Source organism: Triticum aestivum, chromosome 2A, assembly GCF_018294505.1.
Source record: "Triticum aestivum cultivar Chinese Spring chromosome 2A, IWGSC CS RefSeq v2.1, whole genome shotgun sequence".
NCBI classification, from domain to species: Eukaryota; Viridiplantae; Streptophyta; class Magnoliopsida; order Poales; family Poaceae; genus Triticum; species Triticum aestivum.
The window spans coordinates 279,642,890-279,659,174 of record NC_057797.1 but is presented as its reverse complement, the minus strand read 5'-3'; positions in this window follow the sequence as shown (position 1 = coordinate 279,659,174).

Here is a 16,285-nt window from a genome sequence, read left to right as displayed (position 1 = left end):
ATGCTCAGGAGCCCCCATTTAACGTGCAAGCGGATTACTTGGAAGAGGTGGGAGCTCACGGTGCCGCATGGTGCTATCCTCATGAGATCCCTGCAAGCCAGCACAAGGTAGAACATGATCTGCCGTTATGGTTGCCAGCCTGCCGCTGGTTGCTCTGCAAGGGGATGAAGGCACTGAGGGCCTGGTGAGGTGACGTGCGCGAGGCGTGCCGCGGGCCAGCGCTCGAACGCTCAGGTTTATCGACGTGGTAGGGACAGACCCATGCACCAGCGCCGTGCCAGCGTGCTGAGGCCCCATGGGAGCCGACGATTGAGCAGGTAGTAATCATAGATAGCTCGAACATGAGAGTAGCAGGCTTAAGCGAGTGCATGACAGATATGTGTCACTGGGTCAGGCCCAAGCGACTTGGGGACGACGCAGCCTGAGGGGCGCCCCCAACAAGGTAAGCTAAAGACAGAAGAAAATGGGTACATGCCACAGGGACGGACCCACGCAGCTTGGGAATAACGCAGCCCGAGGGGCGCTCCCAGCTGAATGACTTGGAAAGATGTCACCTGGTCATGTTGACAAAGGAGAGTTGAAGCAGCTGAAGGTGTACGGCGAAGGGGTTGCTCCTCACGAGTCTCCGGAGCTCTGAGCCTCGGGAGGCTCTGGGCTCCGGTGGTTCCTTAAGGACCGTCTCCATATCCTGAAGGACGGCGTGGTGTCTGGCTTCCTGATCCGCTAGGATGCGCCGCAAGTTGCGTTGGTAGGCGGACGATACACTTGGCAGGCCAAAGGGCATGCGAATGTAGCTGTGCGGTGGGCCCTCACAGCGTCCCATGCGCAAAGGACAGATAAGCTCCTGAGAAGTGGCCCTGTTGAGCCCTGGAATGTCGATGCAAACAAGCAGCTCGGCATCCTCGCCTGGATGGGAAACTACGTCTCGTGAGCGGCAGTCGTCGCGCATGGCCCTTGCATCTTGCATCTCGGGTCGTCTTGGTGATGAAATCCTAAACGGTGGGCGATCCTCGCCCTGTGCCCTCCTGAGGGAAACGTGCCGCGAAGCACGCGTCCAAGTGGTGCCTAAGCGCCTCCCTCGTGATGTGGGCAAAGTCTGAGGCCTTCAAGAAGAAAGCCCCCAAGCCTTGCCTGAGAAGGGCGCTGGGCACGCCTTCCTATGCGATGGAGGGAGACGTCCCTGGAGCGGGCGCTGATCCTGACAAGACTCCGGCCGTGGCGTCACCCTCCTGAGGTCCTGCGTATCGTAGCTGCTTCTTCTTCTTGGGGATGGCCTCAGGAGGACCCTCACCCTTGCTGTCGGGGTTGTTGATTGCTGCAGCTTGGAAGGCATGCTCAAGGGAGCACACTGCATCTTTCTTTTCACATGGGACCGAGACGATCCCGCTGCTTCCCGGCATCTTGAGGACATTGCAGCCGTGATGGGTCACTGCTATGAACTTGGCCAGGGCTAGATACCCGAGGATGGCGTTGTACGGCAGACGGATGTGTGCGACGTCGGAGTCGATGAGCTCGGTGCGGTAGTTCTTGCATTCACCAAAGGTGACAGGGAGGCGAACCTGCCCTATCGGTGTGGTGGAACCGTCGGTCACTCCTGAGAAAGGGTTGGTGAGCTGAAGCTGGTCATACGGCACTTGGAGGCTGTTGAACGTGTCGACGGACAGGACGTTGAGACCTGCACCACCATCGATATGGGTCTTGGTAACTTGCATGTTGCTGATGATTGGGGAGCAGAGCATCGGGAGGGTGCCAGTGGTAGCTGCGCACTTGAGATGGTCTGCCGAGTTGAACGTAATGGGGCACTAGGACCATCTGAGCAGGCCCGTGGCTTCGATCTTGGTTAGGACTGCATTCACTTCACGAGCAAACTGCTTGAAGATACGCTGCGAGGCTGGGACCTGGGCTCCTCCCAAGATGCAGGTGATAGCACGTGGTTCATGGAAGCCCCCAGCCCCCTCATCCTGATGGTGTTCGTCATTCCTTCTTGGTGGTGGTGGCAGCGGAGGGAGCTTGGCGTTTCCTTGAGGACGATCCTCACGAGGCTGATCCCTCCAAGCGCCCTCGTGAGGTTGATCCTGCCAGTGGTCCTCGCGAGGTCGATTGTGCCACTCCTGGCGCGGGCCACGGTCGTCCCAGCGTCCGCCACCACGCCCTCCTCCTCGGCCGTATCCCCGGTCGCCGTGCTTGGGGCATTGACCGAAGAGCCCTTAGCGAATGGCTCTGAGCTCTTGACAGTCGCTGGTGTTGTGGGTGTTCAGGTTGTGGAAGGCGCAGAATGGACGGCTGCCCTTGGATGACTCTGGTTGGTCTCTGCCACGCTTGGTGTCTGGTTCCGCTGCGAGCACAGCTGCTCCCTTGCGCTTCACGTCCTTGGCCTTGGCCTTCTTCTCCTCTGGGTCCATAGCAGGAAGCTCGTGGAGGGAGAGGCGCCCCTCCTCAGCTCTAGCACACTTGGTCGTGATGTTGAACAGCTCCAGGGTCGTGCACAACTCTTCATGGATGGCGAGCTCCTCCTTCATCTTGACGTCGCGGACGCCATCAAAGAACGTAGAGATGATGGCTTCGTCGGTCACCTTGGGGATCTTGATCCGCGCACTATTGAAGCACTGAATGTACTTCTGCAGGGTCTCTCCTAGTTGTTTCTTGATGCGGCACAGGTCGCCCGCGACCGGGGGGCGGTCGTGAGTGCCCTGGGAGTTGGCGGTGAAGCAGGTGCGCATTTCGTCCCAGGAGGAGATTTAGCCTAGAGGCAGGTTCAGGAGCTAGGAACGGGTGCCTTCCTTGAGAGCCATGGGAAACCAGTTTGCCATGACCTTCTCATCACCATTGGCCGCTTCGATGCTCAGCTCATAGAGTCGCAAGAACTCTTCAGGGTCGGGGGTGCCATCGTAGCAAGGAGGTAGATCTGGCTTGAACTTCCCCGACCAGGCGACGCTCCGCAGCTCGGGGGTGAAGGCGTGACAACTAGCTATGGTCACCGGGACCCGCCTTGGGGGTGGAGCTTGGTCTTGATGGGGTCCGTGCCCTGCCGCAGCAGGTGGCGCGCGGGCTTGCTGCAGCAGCTGTTCTTGACACGGTAGTGCGAGGAGCAGCGGAGCGTTTTGTTGAGGCTGAGGGACTGCTTGACAGCTTGTCTCTTCACGCGCGGGCGCCAGACGCGGCGAGTCGCGTCGCGGAGCCGCACGACTTGGCGCCAGGGCACCGTCTTCGGGCTGAGGTTGCGGAGGCGCTCCATGAGCTACGTCACCCATAGCTGGCAGAGGGCGAGGCGGATAGAGGGACGGCAGAGGGGAGTGTCGGCGTTTTGGGAATGGGGGTCCCCAGACTTGCCTGCCTGTGGCCTGCGGCGTGGCTCAAAAGGGGGCCCAGCGCGGCCCATCTTCACCAACACAAACCCAAGACCCTCGCGAGGGGCCATGCCTCGCGGGGCAGACGACGCGGAGCTTCCTCAGGCACGGCCTCGTCAGGCTGGCTCACGAGGAGGCAGAGAGATCAAGGCGGGGTACCTCACGAGGTGCCCGTGACGCAAGCCATGACGACCGAGGGCGCCAGGCGGGTGCCAGCCCGCGCAGTATCCTCCTTTCCTCTTTGGTGCAAAGGGGGCAAGCGCAGCCACGGAGTACCGAGGCATCAGGAAAAGGTTGCCATTTCGGTGCAACGAGACCAAGACCAGGAGGACTATGAGATGGAGGTCACCGTGGAGCCCAAGACGGCATCATCACCAGAGCTTTGCGCAGGCGAAGACTACTTTTGTCAGGATAGCTAGTACTAGCTGTCCCCCTTCAAATTAGCCCGCCATTGTTGGTTCTCTTCCCGCTCGGTATTTGGGAAGAGGACCAGGGCCCCTATAAATAGGACCGGACACCCGCTAGACAGGGGAGAGAGGACCGAGGGCAAAAAGAAAGAAAGAAAGAGAGAGAGAGAGAGAGAGAGAGAGAGAGAAGGGCGACTGAGCTCCTCCCAGCAGTTCATCGCCCCAGCCAAGAACAGACCCTCACGAGGCTGTTCTTTCTTGTATTGTTCATCATCATCAGCCCAAGAGGCAATCCACCACACCACACACTGGAGTAGGGTATTACACCACAACGGTGGCCCGAACCAGTATAAACCCTGTGTCTCTTGTGTTGTTCTTTCCTTAGTTTAGATCCTAGCAAGGCGGAGGGGTGCAGGTAGGTAGGAAACGAAAGCTCCGCACGCACCCCAGTGTTCGAACCTCAAGGGTCTGCCGCAACCCGAAATCCAACATTTGGCGCGCTAGGTAGGGGTGCGCCGGGATTCATCTTCCACCACCCCGTTCTCCTCCGACCATCACGCCCATGTCTGACGCTCGTTGGGCCCGCACCGAGCGCCGAGCCGCGCTCGCTTCCAGCGTCGCCCAGACAGCCCCTGTCGGCGGGCTCCCTCGCCATTCCCCGTCACCTGCCGTCAACGCTACCATCGGCCCGGCGGGGGACGAGCGGCAAGCATGGTCCCAGCATCCGTCTGTGCGGCAAGATGGCCGCACCGCAACTCCCTCGCTCACCCCAGCTGGTTCTTCGTCCCGCACGCTCCGCGCGCCCATGGAGGCTCGAACTGCACTCATCGCGGCGAATGAGCTCCTGCGCTACTGGCCCGTCGACAATGTCTACGAAGAATGGCTCGACGCGTCGCCGAGCTCGTCCGCGCCGCAGGGGCCTCTCTTGCGCCGTCCGTTCCGCTGCACCGCACCCCGCCCCACGCGGGCCATGAAGCTCCGGCGGCGCCCCGACCGCCTCCTCCTCAGGAAGGCACCATGGATCCAAGGCGCGTGGCCCCTGGGCGGAACCCGCTCCGAAAGGCGCCAGCGCAGCAAGAGCAGAGCTGTCAAGAAGTCCTTCACCCGCAAGAAGCTGCCCGGGCGCTCCCTACTCCAGCACGTCGCGACCATGCTCCTGCTCCTGCGCGTCAAGACCCCGCGCTGCACCCAGCTGCAGCGCGTGGGGACATGCAAGACCAAGCTCCCCGTCATCCAAGGCCTCCAGTGGCCACAGCAGGCTGCCGTGCCTTCACCGCCGAGCTACGCAGCGTCGCATGGCCCGGCAAGTTCAAGCTAGACTTGCCTCCTCGCTACGACGGCACGGCTGACCCTGCAGAGTCCCTCCAGCTCTACGAGATGGGCATCAAAGCTGCCAACGGAGATGAGAAGGTCATGGCGAACTGGTTCCCCATGGCACTCAAGGACGGGGCCCGCACCTGGCTCCTGAACCTGGCTCCAGGCACAATCTCCTCCTGGGACGAGATGCGCACCCGCTTCATCGCCAACTTCCAAGGCACTCGCGACCGGCCACCCGCCGTAAGCAACATGCGCCGCATCAAGCAACAGCCCGGGGAGACCCTGCAGAAGTACATCCAGCGCTTCAACAACGCGCGCCTCAAGATTCCCAAGGTGACCGAGGAGGCCATCATCTCGGCCTTCTCCGACGGTATGCGCGACATCAAGATGAAGGAGGAGCCGGTGATGCATGAAGACCTGTGCACCTCCTTTGAGCTGTTCAACCTGGCAACCAAGTGCGCCAGGGCCGAGGAAGGGCATCTCTCCCTCCTTGAGCTGCCTGCCACAGACCCAGAAGAGAAGAAGCCCAAGACCAAGGATGTGAAGCGCAAGGGGGCTACCGTGCTCGCGACAGAACCAGACACCAAGCGAGGCAGAGATCAGCCCGAACCTTCCAAGGGCGGCCGGTACTGTGTGTACCACGACCTCCACACCCACAACACCAACGAATGTCAAGAGCTCCGAGCCATGCGAGAAGGAAGGATTGGCCGTCGCCCTGACCATAGAGACCGGGGCTACGGCCGAGGAGGAGGAAGGAACGCAGGACGCTGGGAAGACCGTGGCCCACGCCAAGGGTGGCGCAACCAACCTCACGAGGATCGCTGGCAAGACCCGCCTCGCGAGGGAGGCTAGAGGGATCAGCCTTGCAAGGGGGACTGGAGGGATCAGACTCGCAAGGATCGCCCGCAAGGTAACGCAGGCCTCCCACCGCTGCCGCCGCAGCCAAGAAGAAACAAAGACCGCCACCAGGATGAGGGGGCTGGGGGCTTCCAAGAGCCGCATGCGATCGCCTGCATCTTGGGCGGGGCACAAGCCCCGGCCTCTCAGCGCATCTTCAAGCAGTTCGCCTGCAAAGTGAACGCAGTCCTCCCCAGGCTCGAAGCCACGCGCCCTCTCACGTGGTCGGCGTGCGCCATCACATTCAGCTCGGCAGATCAGCTCAAGTGTGCGGCTATAGCCGGAGTCCTCCCGATGCTTTGTTCCCCAATCATCAGCAACGTGGTGGTCACCAAGACCCTCATCAATGGCGGGGCAGGGCTCAACATCCTGTCCATGGAAACATTCAACAACCTCCAAGTGCCCTACAGCCAGCTTCAGCCAACCTAGCCTTTCTCCGGTATCACCGACGGCTCCACGGTCCCGATTGGGCATGCCCGCCTCCGTGTCACCTTCGGGGCACGCGACAACTACCGCACCGAGCTCATCAACTTCGATGTCGCTCACATTCGCCTGCCGTACAACGCCATCCTTGGGTACCCAGCGCAAGCCAAGTTCATGGCCGTAACTCACCACGGCTACAATGTCCTCAAGATGCCAGGAAGTGGCGGAGTCATCATGGTACCCTGTGAAGAGAAGGACGTGGTGTGTTCCCTGGAACGAGCCTTTCAGGCCGTGTCACTGGAAGACCCGGATCGTGGAAGCAGGAGGCCTCCCGAGACCGCCCCTAAGAAGAAGAAGACATCGTCCGGCCCGACCACTCAGGAGGCAGGCCCCTCTGGGCCCGTGCCTGCCCAGGGGGAACCTCCTTCCATCGCATAGGAAAGCGCGCCCAGCGCCCTCCTCAGGCAGGGCTTGTGGGCTCTCCCCTGGAGGGCCACCGACCTAGCTAGGGTCACGAGGGAGGCGCTTGGGCACCACATGGAGGCATGTTTCGAAGCATGTTTCCCTCAAGAAGGAGCAAGGCAAGGAGATCCAGACCCTCAGGAGTTCATCAGCAAGGTCATTCAGGAGCTACAGGAGTCAAGAGTCATGAAAGGCGGCCGCCGCCTACCAGCAGTGGCTCCCCATTCCAGGCGAGGATGGTGGGCTGGGCGTCTGCATCGACATACCAAGGCTCAACCGAGTCGCCTCTCTGGAGCGCCTCTGGCCCTCACGAGTGGGGCGCTACGGAGGCCCACCCCACAACTACGTTCGCATGCCTTACGGCCTGCCAAGCGCGGCTGACGTGTACCAGCGCCTCATGAGGGGCAGCATGGAGGCATGAGAGGCCAGGCGTTCTGCTGCCCTGGCAGCGATGGAGATGGCCCGCGAGGAGCCACCAGCGCCTCCGGAGCCTCCCGAGGCCCCTGGGCCTGGGGGCTCGTGAGGATCGGCTCCCGCAGCCCACCAAGCCTGCTACATCAACGCTCCTTCATCCTCAACATCATCGGGTAACACCTTTCTAGTTTTACTTCCAGCTGGGAGCACCCCCCAGGGCTGCATTATTCCCAGGCCGCGTGGGTCCGTCTCTGCGGCGTGTATCCCTTTTTTTATTCCATGTTGTTAGCTTACCTTGTTGGGGGCGCCCCTCAGGCTGCATGATCCCGAAGCCGCTCGGGCCAGGCCCAGTGGCATGTATCCCATTTGCGTTTATTTCCGATTATGCGTTAGACCCACCATGCTTGATTATTTGATGCCGGTCCACGGCACCTCTTCTTCTCCATGCCGACCACTTTCACGTTAAAGGGGGGGGGTACCTGAGCATCGCGACTCAGGGCTCTTACTAGCTCTCCAGCCCTCACCCTCTGGCCTTGTCCATGGCATCGCGACCTGACATACCAGCGACGGCTGAGACCAGCTTGAGGGCCGGGACCCGAGGATGTAGAGTGCCGACATCTAACCAAATTTGTAGGAACGCATCACAAGATAAGGCCCAGTGCCAGGCGCAAGCCACCTAGAGGTAGGGCCCCGTGAGTCCCGCGCTGGCTCACGGGTACCCGGATACACCTCGCCAGGCCCTACCGTGCCAGCCACATGTCAGGGCGGGGTTGTACACGCCCCGGGGGCTCCTCCCGGAGGGGGCCCCCTCCCACGTACCAGTGGAAGCACCATGCTCCGTGCTGGCTGACGACACTGCCGAGGAGCGGCTATGCCCGTACACATACGGTAGCACTATGCTCCGCGCTGGTGATAAACAACTGAGGGTGGCCCCCGGGCCGCATCAACCTCAGGGAGCCCAGGGCTCAGTGTCTAGCCTCATCGTAATGCCTCCCCTCGGGAGTGCCGTGCGAGGGGGCTGGGCACGGGGGCTGCGCCTGGGTCACACCCAGACGCACGCCGCCCAGCCAGGTCCCCCCGGGCCTGGTTCGTCGCGCGTCTCTCCCCGAGCGGAGCCAAGGTACGAAGGCCGTTTGAGCGTCAAGGGGGACTCCTGAGCATCGCGACTCAGGAGCCTAACTGGTCACGTAGCCCCTCACTCTGTGGCCCCGTCCTGGTTTCCGGTCGGGACCAGCGCTGGGTGAGGCACGCGCACGGCCGGGCTCTGCAGACGTAGAACGGTAGATCCACCCGCATCACACCTCCCTACTTGCTGTTCGTGCGCCAAGGGGGACTCCTGAGCATCGCGACTCAGGAGCCTAACTTGTCACGTAGCCCCTCACTCCTTTGGTCCCGTCCTGGTTTCCGGTCGGGGCTAATGCTGGGTGAGGTATGCGCGGGGCCGGGCTCTGCCAGCGTAGAACATAAGAAAGTAGGAAGGAAAAGCGTAAATTCAAGGAATTCAAAAGCAAATATTACAGTTCACACTGTTATCTCGATACCAAACGCAAGTTTAAACGCCTCCTCGAGGCACGATACATGTGCAGGAATTCAAAGCAGGACATGATCCACAGCGGAGCCACTTGTCGGCGGTGGAGCAGCGCGGAGTGGCTTCGCCTCATGGAGCAGCGGGGTCGGCAGCGCCTTGCCTCAGCTTGGTGCCGAAGGCCCGGAACTTCCCCAACAGAACCTCCACGCGACCCTTCACGACCTCGGCAGTGGCAGCGACAATCTCGCCGCTTACTGGCTCCAGCAGGCCGTCGAGGTCGACGTCGGGATCGCGAAGGTAGATGTGGGTGAGCACCCGCGTCAGTGCTGCAGAAGACAGGACACGCGCCTCGGCCTCTGCCATGGGGCCAAGGCCAAGGGCGACATCTTCAAGAGCGCGAACCAGGAAGGGAAGCAGCTTGGTGCGACCGTCCTCGGAGCCAGCCAATGGGCTCTCTAGGCCACTGTCGTAAAGCGTTCTCAGTGAGGAGCGAGCCTTCGCCTGCATCTCTGTGAAGGCCACGCGGTCCTCGGCAAGAACCAGGGCCTTGTAGTGCAGCTCAGCCTTCCTCGCCCTCAACTCCTGCTCCAGCGCGCCTAGGCGGTCGCCGCGCTTCCTGTGCTTGACCTCCCTCTCCGTGATGGCCGCCTCGTGAGCCTTCACACCTTCTTCCTGCTCTAGGCGAAGGCGGACCTCTTTCGCGAGTTGGTCCCGCAGGCCCTGCAACTCGTCCTCCAATGCCTTGCAGCGACCGCGGACGACGACCACCTCCCCCAGAGCTGCGTCACGAGCAGCCTTCGCCTCAAGGACGGCCTGCTTCTCCTCATCGCATGCCGTCGAGGCCTGGACCAGCGCCGCCCGAATCGAAGTGTCGGAGCGAACCCATCCTGAAGCCAGCTCCAAGCGCCCAGCCACCAAGCGGGGGTCGACGCCAAGAAGATCCTGCCGCAGTCGGTCCAGCTCAGCAACAGCACGATCCAGAACGGCAGAAGGAGTTGGAGAGACAGCAGCCAATGGAGTAGGAGGAGAAGGCGGTAGCACAGCTGCAGCATCCTAAGGCGGAGTTTGCCGCGCCCCGACAGCTGTGGTGGAGGCGGAAGGCGAGAGCACCTCGGGAGCCACTTGGGCCGTGGGGGCTGAGCTTGCCCCAGCCGGCTTAGCCAGGCCTCGCGAGGACGACCGGGCAGGAGAAGCCTGTGCGTTGCGGTCACCCTCCTTCGCGGGCAGAGGAGCTGCCACGGATGGAACCTCAGGAGCCCCCTTCGGCTTCTTTGCTGTGGGCGCCAGCCTATCCAAGAGATGCGGACATCAAGCCTTAGCAGCAGAGCAAGAGATAAAGACAGGAATCGAATGCTTATGGGTCGTCGCCAGCGAGCTCAAGCGGCCTCCGGCCAAATTTGAAGCATCAAAGCTGGCTGGAAGGGTCAGCCTCGGGAAGCTTGGAAGCGGAAGGTGCGATCCGCCCCAGGGTCGGGGTAGGCCCGCGGGAGATCAGCCCGGTCCTGTCCTTCTTCGGGATCGGGGGCAAGCTCCCGCCATCCTGCTCGTCGTCATCCTCGTCGTCAACCTCGTCGTCATCGCTCGGAGAGAGGCGGAGAACGCGGGACCTGCGTCGGGGGAGGGGAGCTCTCGACTCTCTGTCAGTCGCCTCGGAGTCAGGCCCTCTTTCCTGCTCCCCTCCTTCCTCCTCTTCACTGGAGTCATCGGAGGGCACGTCCACCGGTTCCTCGGGAGTTTCCATGGGCATGAGCCCATCCCCGTTGAAGGCGGGCATGGACTCCACTACCTGCTCCCAGTCGTCGCGGAGGAACAAGGGCGTAGGAGCACCCTCCAACCTCGCCACATCACCCCCGACCAGAGATTGGAGGACCGCAGCCAGATCACCGTCGGCTAAGGCCGCGGGGCTCGGACGGGGCCTCCACATCGGAAGTGAGTACTGCCGAAGCGGAGCCAGCTGGTGCTCCAGGAATTCCCTCAGTAGCAACGCGCCGGTCAGCTTCGCCGCCGCCATATTGGCCGGCCTCAGATCCGCGTCCATCTTCTCCAACATCAGCTTCGCGCGGGGGTCCGTGAGCTCCGCTCGAGCCCAATTGCTGGAGCTCGTGGGCTGCTCCATTGGCAAGATCAGCCGAGGGTGGATGCGCCCAGCATCCACCAAGACCCACTTGCTCCTGAAGCCCTCAATCCTTTTCCCGAGGTTCGAAATGGCAATGGCGCCACCGTACGCGACGAAGCTCGCGCACGCGGAAGCAGTACCGCGAGCGGTCCGAAGGTAGAAGTAGTGGCGCAGCAAGGCCACTAAGGGCTGCACCCCTACGTGAGCCTCACAGTAAGAGGCGAAGATTTCCAAGAGAAGGATGGAGTTGGGGTGGAGATGCAAGGCTTGCAGCTTATAGTGGCGGAGGACAGAGAAGAAGAACTCGGAGAAGGGAGGCACCAGGCCAGCAGCAATGGCACTTACGAAGAGCGGATAGAAGGTGCTCCCTTGACCCTCACGGGTGGCGGAGCCGGCTTTAAACATCTTTGCCCCGTTGACGCCCTGCACCGTCGCCATCCAGCGCAACCGGGCAAGGCTCGCCTCCGACACGTTCGGCGGGTCCAGGGCGTACGAGTACCAAGCTACGGCCGGGGGCTGGCGAGGCGCCATGGCTTCCTAGGTCACACGGTCGGAGCGGATCTGGAAATTTGGAGGAAGGAAGGAGAGGCGAAAGAAAGGGGATCTGAGCAGCAACCGGGGAAAGCAAGGAGCAAAGCCTAGGTGGGTGCTGCTCCTTAATCAACTCGCGCAGTTGCTAAGGCACCCACGTCAAATCAGCCGCCACGCGACGCCCAAGGCCGCAGACTGTTAGGGCCCGTGGCGCTTCGCTCTTGCCCTTCCGCCTCCCTGCACGGCCAAGTCCGAGCGCGCCTTGGGCCCGGGGGCTACTGTCGGTGTTCTGGGAACGGGGGTCCCCAGACTTGCCTGCCTGCGGCCTGTGGCGTGGCTCAAAAGGGGGCCCAGCACGGCCCATCTTCCCCAACACAAACCCAAGACCCTCGCGAGGGGCCAAGCCTCGCGGGGCGGACGATGCAGAGCTTCCTTAGGCACGGCCTCGTCAGGCTGGCTCACGAGGAGGCGGAGAGATCAAGGCGGGGTACCTCACAAGGTGCCCGTGACGCAAGCCATGATGACCGAGGGCACCAGGCGGGTGCCAGACCGCGCAGTGTCCTCCTTTCCTCTTTGGTGCAAAGGGGCAAGCGCAGCCGCGGAGTACCGAGGCATTAGGCAAAGGTTTCCATTTCGGTGCAACGAGACCAAGACCAGGAGGACTATGAGACGGAGGTCACCGTGGAGCCCAAGACGACGTCATCACCAGAGCTTTGCGCAGGTGAAGACTACTTTTGTTAGGATAGCTAGTACTAGTTGTCCCCCTTCAAATTAGCCCTCCATTGTTGGCTCCCTTCCTGCTCGGTATTTGGGAAGAGGACCAGGGCCCCTATAAATAGGACCGGCCAGCCGCTAGACAGGGGAGAGAGGACCGAGGGCAAAAAGAAAGAGAGAGAGAGAGAGAGAGAGAGAGAGAGAGAGAGAAGGGCGACTGAGCTCCTCCTAGCAGTTCATCGCCCCAGCCAAGAACAGACCCTCGCGAGGCTGTTCTTCCTTGTATTGTTCATCATCATCAGCCCAAGAGGCAATCCACCACACCACACACTGGAGTAGGGTATTACACCACAACGGTGGCCCGAACCAGTATAAACCCTGTGTCTCTTGTGTTGTTCTTTCCTTAGTTTAGATCCTAGCAAGGCGGAGGGGTGCAGGTAGGTAGGAGACGAAAGCTCCGCGCGCACCCCAGTGTTCGAACCTCAAGGGTCTGCCAGAACCCGAAATCCGACAAGGAGCCCCATACGGTTCGGACAAGCTCAGCGATGCGGTCGAGCCAGTCCTCGTAGAGGTCATCGACTGGACGGTAGCCCAGGAGCTCTTACGCCATGAGGAGCGCAGCCCGTGCATCCATGGGAGGGCGACATGCTTGGGAAGAAGAACCGGTCGGGGTCAGCGACGGAGTGGCGGTGCGGCCGTCCCGCCGCACCGAGGGATGCAACGAGGATGCTTGCTGCTCGTTCCCCGCCGGGCCGGTGGCGGCGTTGGCAGCTGGCGACGGGGAACGATGAGGCGGCCCGCCGATGAGAGCCGTCTGAGCAACATGGGCGGCGAGGGCAGCCCGGCGCTCGGCATGAGTGCGGCGCGCGTCTTCCATGAAGACGGCGAAGCAACGGCGCACGGAGTGATGGAAGGAAGCTTCGGCGCACCCCTACCTGGCATGCCAGATGTTGGATCACAGGTTCCGGGAAACCCTTGAGGTTCGAACACTTGGGTGTGCGTGAAGGCTTTCTCCCTATCGATCCACGCCCTAGCTCTCTAACATCTCGTAGATGAACTCAATGAACTCACAACACAGAAAGTCACAAAATCTATACTAGTTCAGGGTACCATTGTGGTGTAATACCCTACTTCAGTGTGGTGGTGGTAGATTGCCTCTTGGGCCGATGAAGAACTGTTACAAGGGGAAGAACAACCTCCTGAGGTTGAGGTGTTCTTGTGCTTGGTGGACTTGTGATCAGGCCGATCCTCACTTGTCTCTCATCCCCTTGTGCTCTCTCTTCTCCTCCCTTTCACTATGGAGGCTAGTTCTACTTATATAGGCCCTAGTCCCCTCCCCAAATATTGAGCGGGAAGGGAGCCAACAACGGCCAATTCGAAAGGGGACAACTAGTACAAGTTATCCTGACAAAAGGTGGTCTTCCCTACCAAAGGCTCTAGGGTGACGCCGTCTTGGGCTTCATGGTGACCTCCGTCCTGCCGTCCTTCTGGTCTTGGTCTCGTTGCACCAATAAGGAAACCTTTGCCTGATGCCTCGGTACTCCGCGCCTGCGCTTGCCCCCTTGACACAAAAGAGGAAACAAGGACACTACGCTGGCGCCCGCCTCGCACCCACCTGGTCTCGATCGTCATGGCTCACATCATGAGGACCTCGTGAGGTTTGCCCTGCCTTGATCTCTCTGCCCCTCGTGAGCCTGCCCGGCGAGGCCGCTCCTGAGGAGGTCTTAAGTCGTCCACCTCGCGAGGCTTGTCCCCTCGCGAGGGTCTTGAATGCCTTGTCGATGAAGACGGGCCGTATAGACCTGCCAGCCCAACCACGCCGTGGGCCATAGGCAGGCAAGTCTGAAGACCCCCGTTCCTAGGACGCCGACACGGACGCCACCTTTTTCTTCCGGGCCCAGGAGGGGTACGCAACGGAGAAGCTTTTATGGTCGCAATTTGTAGGGGAAGAGCGTCCTGCACTGTTAACTGACCAGATGGCACAGTGGGTGAAGCTGCATAAGATGTACAGTGCGGCCATGAAGGACGTCATAGTCTGGTTGTGGCCGATCGAGGCCATTCCGGACATCTACTTCAGCCTTGTGCGGCGTCTCGTCGATGGTCTGCCCCGAATTGACGCGCGGGGCAGCAGTTGAGGTGGTCCTGCTTAGAAGGAGCGTGAATGGCCTTCGCCCGTGTTAAAATGCACTAGGTGAAAATGAAGGCCGAAAAGGTGGCAGTTGAGGGTCCGCCCGAAAGCAAGGTCCATCACGCACCGGAGCGCTATTTTGAGGACGTACTAAAAGGTGCTCGCCTTGTAGAAGGGCAATGCTGTAAGGATGTAGTGTTCGAATGAATGAGTCCAAACTGTTCGGGAATTTGTATTAAGCACTATGTCTTTTGTAATATATTCCTTCCTTTAGGAAGAGTTTTATCCTCTTGTGTGGCCATTTTTTATATCTGAGAGTTCCTAGTCGTCGGCTTCAACCCCCATATAGATACTACCAGGGTGTTCTGAATTGCACACGAATACACTTAACCCAACATCTTGGTCCATGAAGGAGGTATCAGTGCGGCGAACCAGTCAATCAGACTATGTGCTTTTATTGCTCTCACTTAACCATAGGAGTTTGATGATGGGTCTATAGAGTAGCCCCTAGTATGTACGCGGCCATCCCGATGCGGATGCGTTGCGTATGTGACCGGGAAACAGTCCTTCGTGTAATATGGAAAAATCGCCAAAGATTGTAATAAGTCGCCGAGTGGCTGACCAGCTCTCACCACATCATGACAGTCAGTTTTTGGCTTTCTCTACTGAGGTGCTTTACCAGACGAACCAGAAACACAATAGGAGTAGTTCTCCCTTTACTACCCTAGCCGATCAAACAGAACGTAGGGTAGCAAACACAGGAGCCGGGTAACCCAACTATTGACCAAAGACATGATTCGAAGCTGATGCATATAGTGCCAAACTAGGGACGCCGAATTGTGCTTATGAGGTGTGCTGCTTGACGGGGCCGCTTTGTATTTCGGCCGCAATGGCCGCGGGATGCTCCTCAGTACGGAGGGAGTGTTCCGAGTTTCCGTTGATTTTAATGACACCACATAGACCGGGCATCTTGAGATTTAGATAGGCATAGTGCAGAACCGCATTAAAGAGGGCGAAAGCGGTTCGTTCGAGCAGTGCATGATATCCGCTGCGGAAGGGGACAATATCGAAGATCAAGTCTTTGCTTTGGTAGTTGTCCGGCAAACCAAAGACGACTTCCAGTGTGATTGAGCCCGTGAAGCGGGCCTCTACACCGGGTATTACTCCTTTGAAGGTAGTTTTAGTAGGCTTGATTCTTGACGGATGACTGCCCATTTTGCGGGCAGTGTCTTGATAAAGTAGATTGAGACTGCTGCCACCGTCCATGAGGCCTTGCGAGAGGTGGAATCCCTTGATGATTGGATCAAGGACTACAGCTGCCGAACCTCCATGACGGATGTTGGTTGGGTGGTCCTTTCGATCTAAAGTGATCGGACAAGCTGACCATGGGTTGAATTTTGGGGCGACCAGCTCTATGGCATAGACGTCCCGTAATGCATGCTTGTGCTCCTTCTTAGGGATATGTGTGACATATATCATGGTCACTGTTTTTACCTTGGGGAAAATTGCTTATGTCCCCCCCTGTTTAGTTGACGAGGCTCTTGGTCGTCGTCGCTGGGCGGCCCCTTTCCCCTAGTGTTCGGCGTTGATTTTGCTGGCCTGTTTAAAGACCAAACAATTCCTATTGGTGTGATTGGTGGGATTATCGGGGGTGCCACGAATCTGGCAAGGCCAATCAAGTATTCGGTCTAAACTGGATGGGCCATCTTTGTTTGCCTTGAATGGCTTCTTCCATTGACCGGGTTTGAAGCCACTGAATCCGGCGTTAACCGCCGTGTCTTGGGTTCCTTCATTATTGTTTCGATGCTTTTGTTTGTCACTTTGAGGCTTGCCATTGTCGTCCCTAGTTTCGGAGGTGCCAAGGTCGCTCGTGCTGTTGCTTCTACGAGCAAGCCAGCTATCCTCTACCGCGCAAAAGGGGGTCATCAGTGCGGTAAGCGCGGCCATGGACTTCGGATTTTCTTGGGCGAGGTGTTGGGAGAGCCACTCATCTCGGACTCT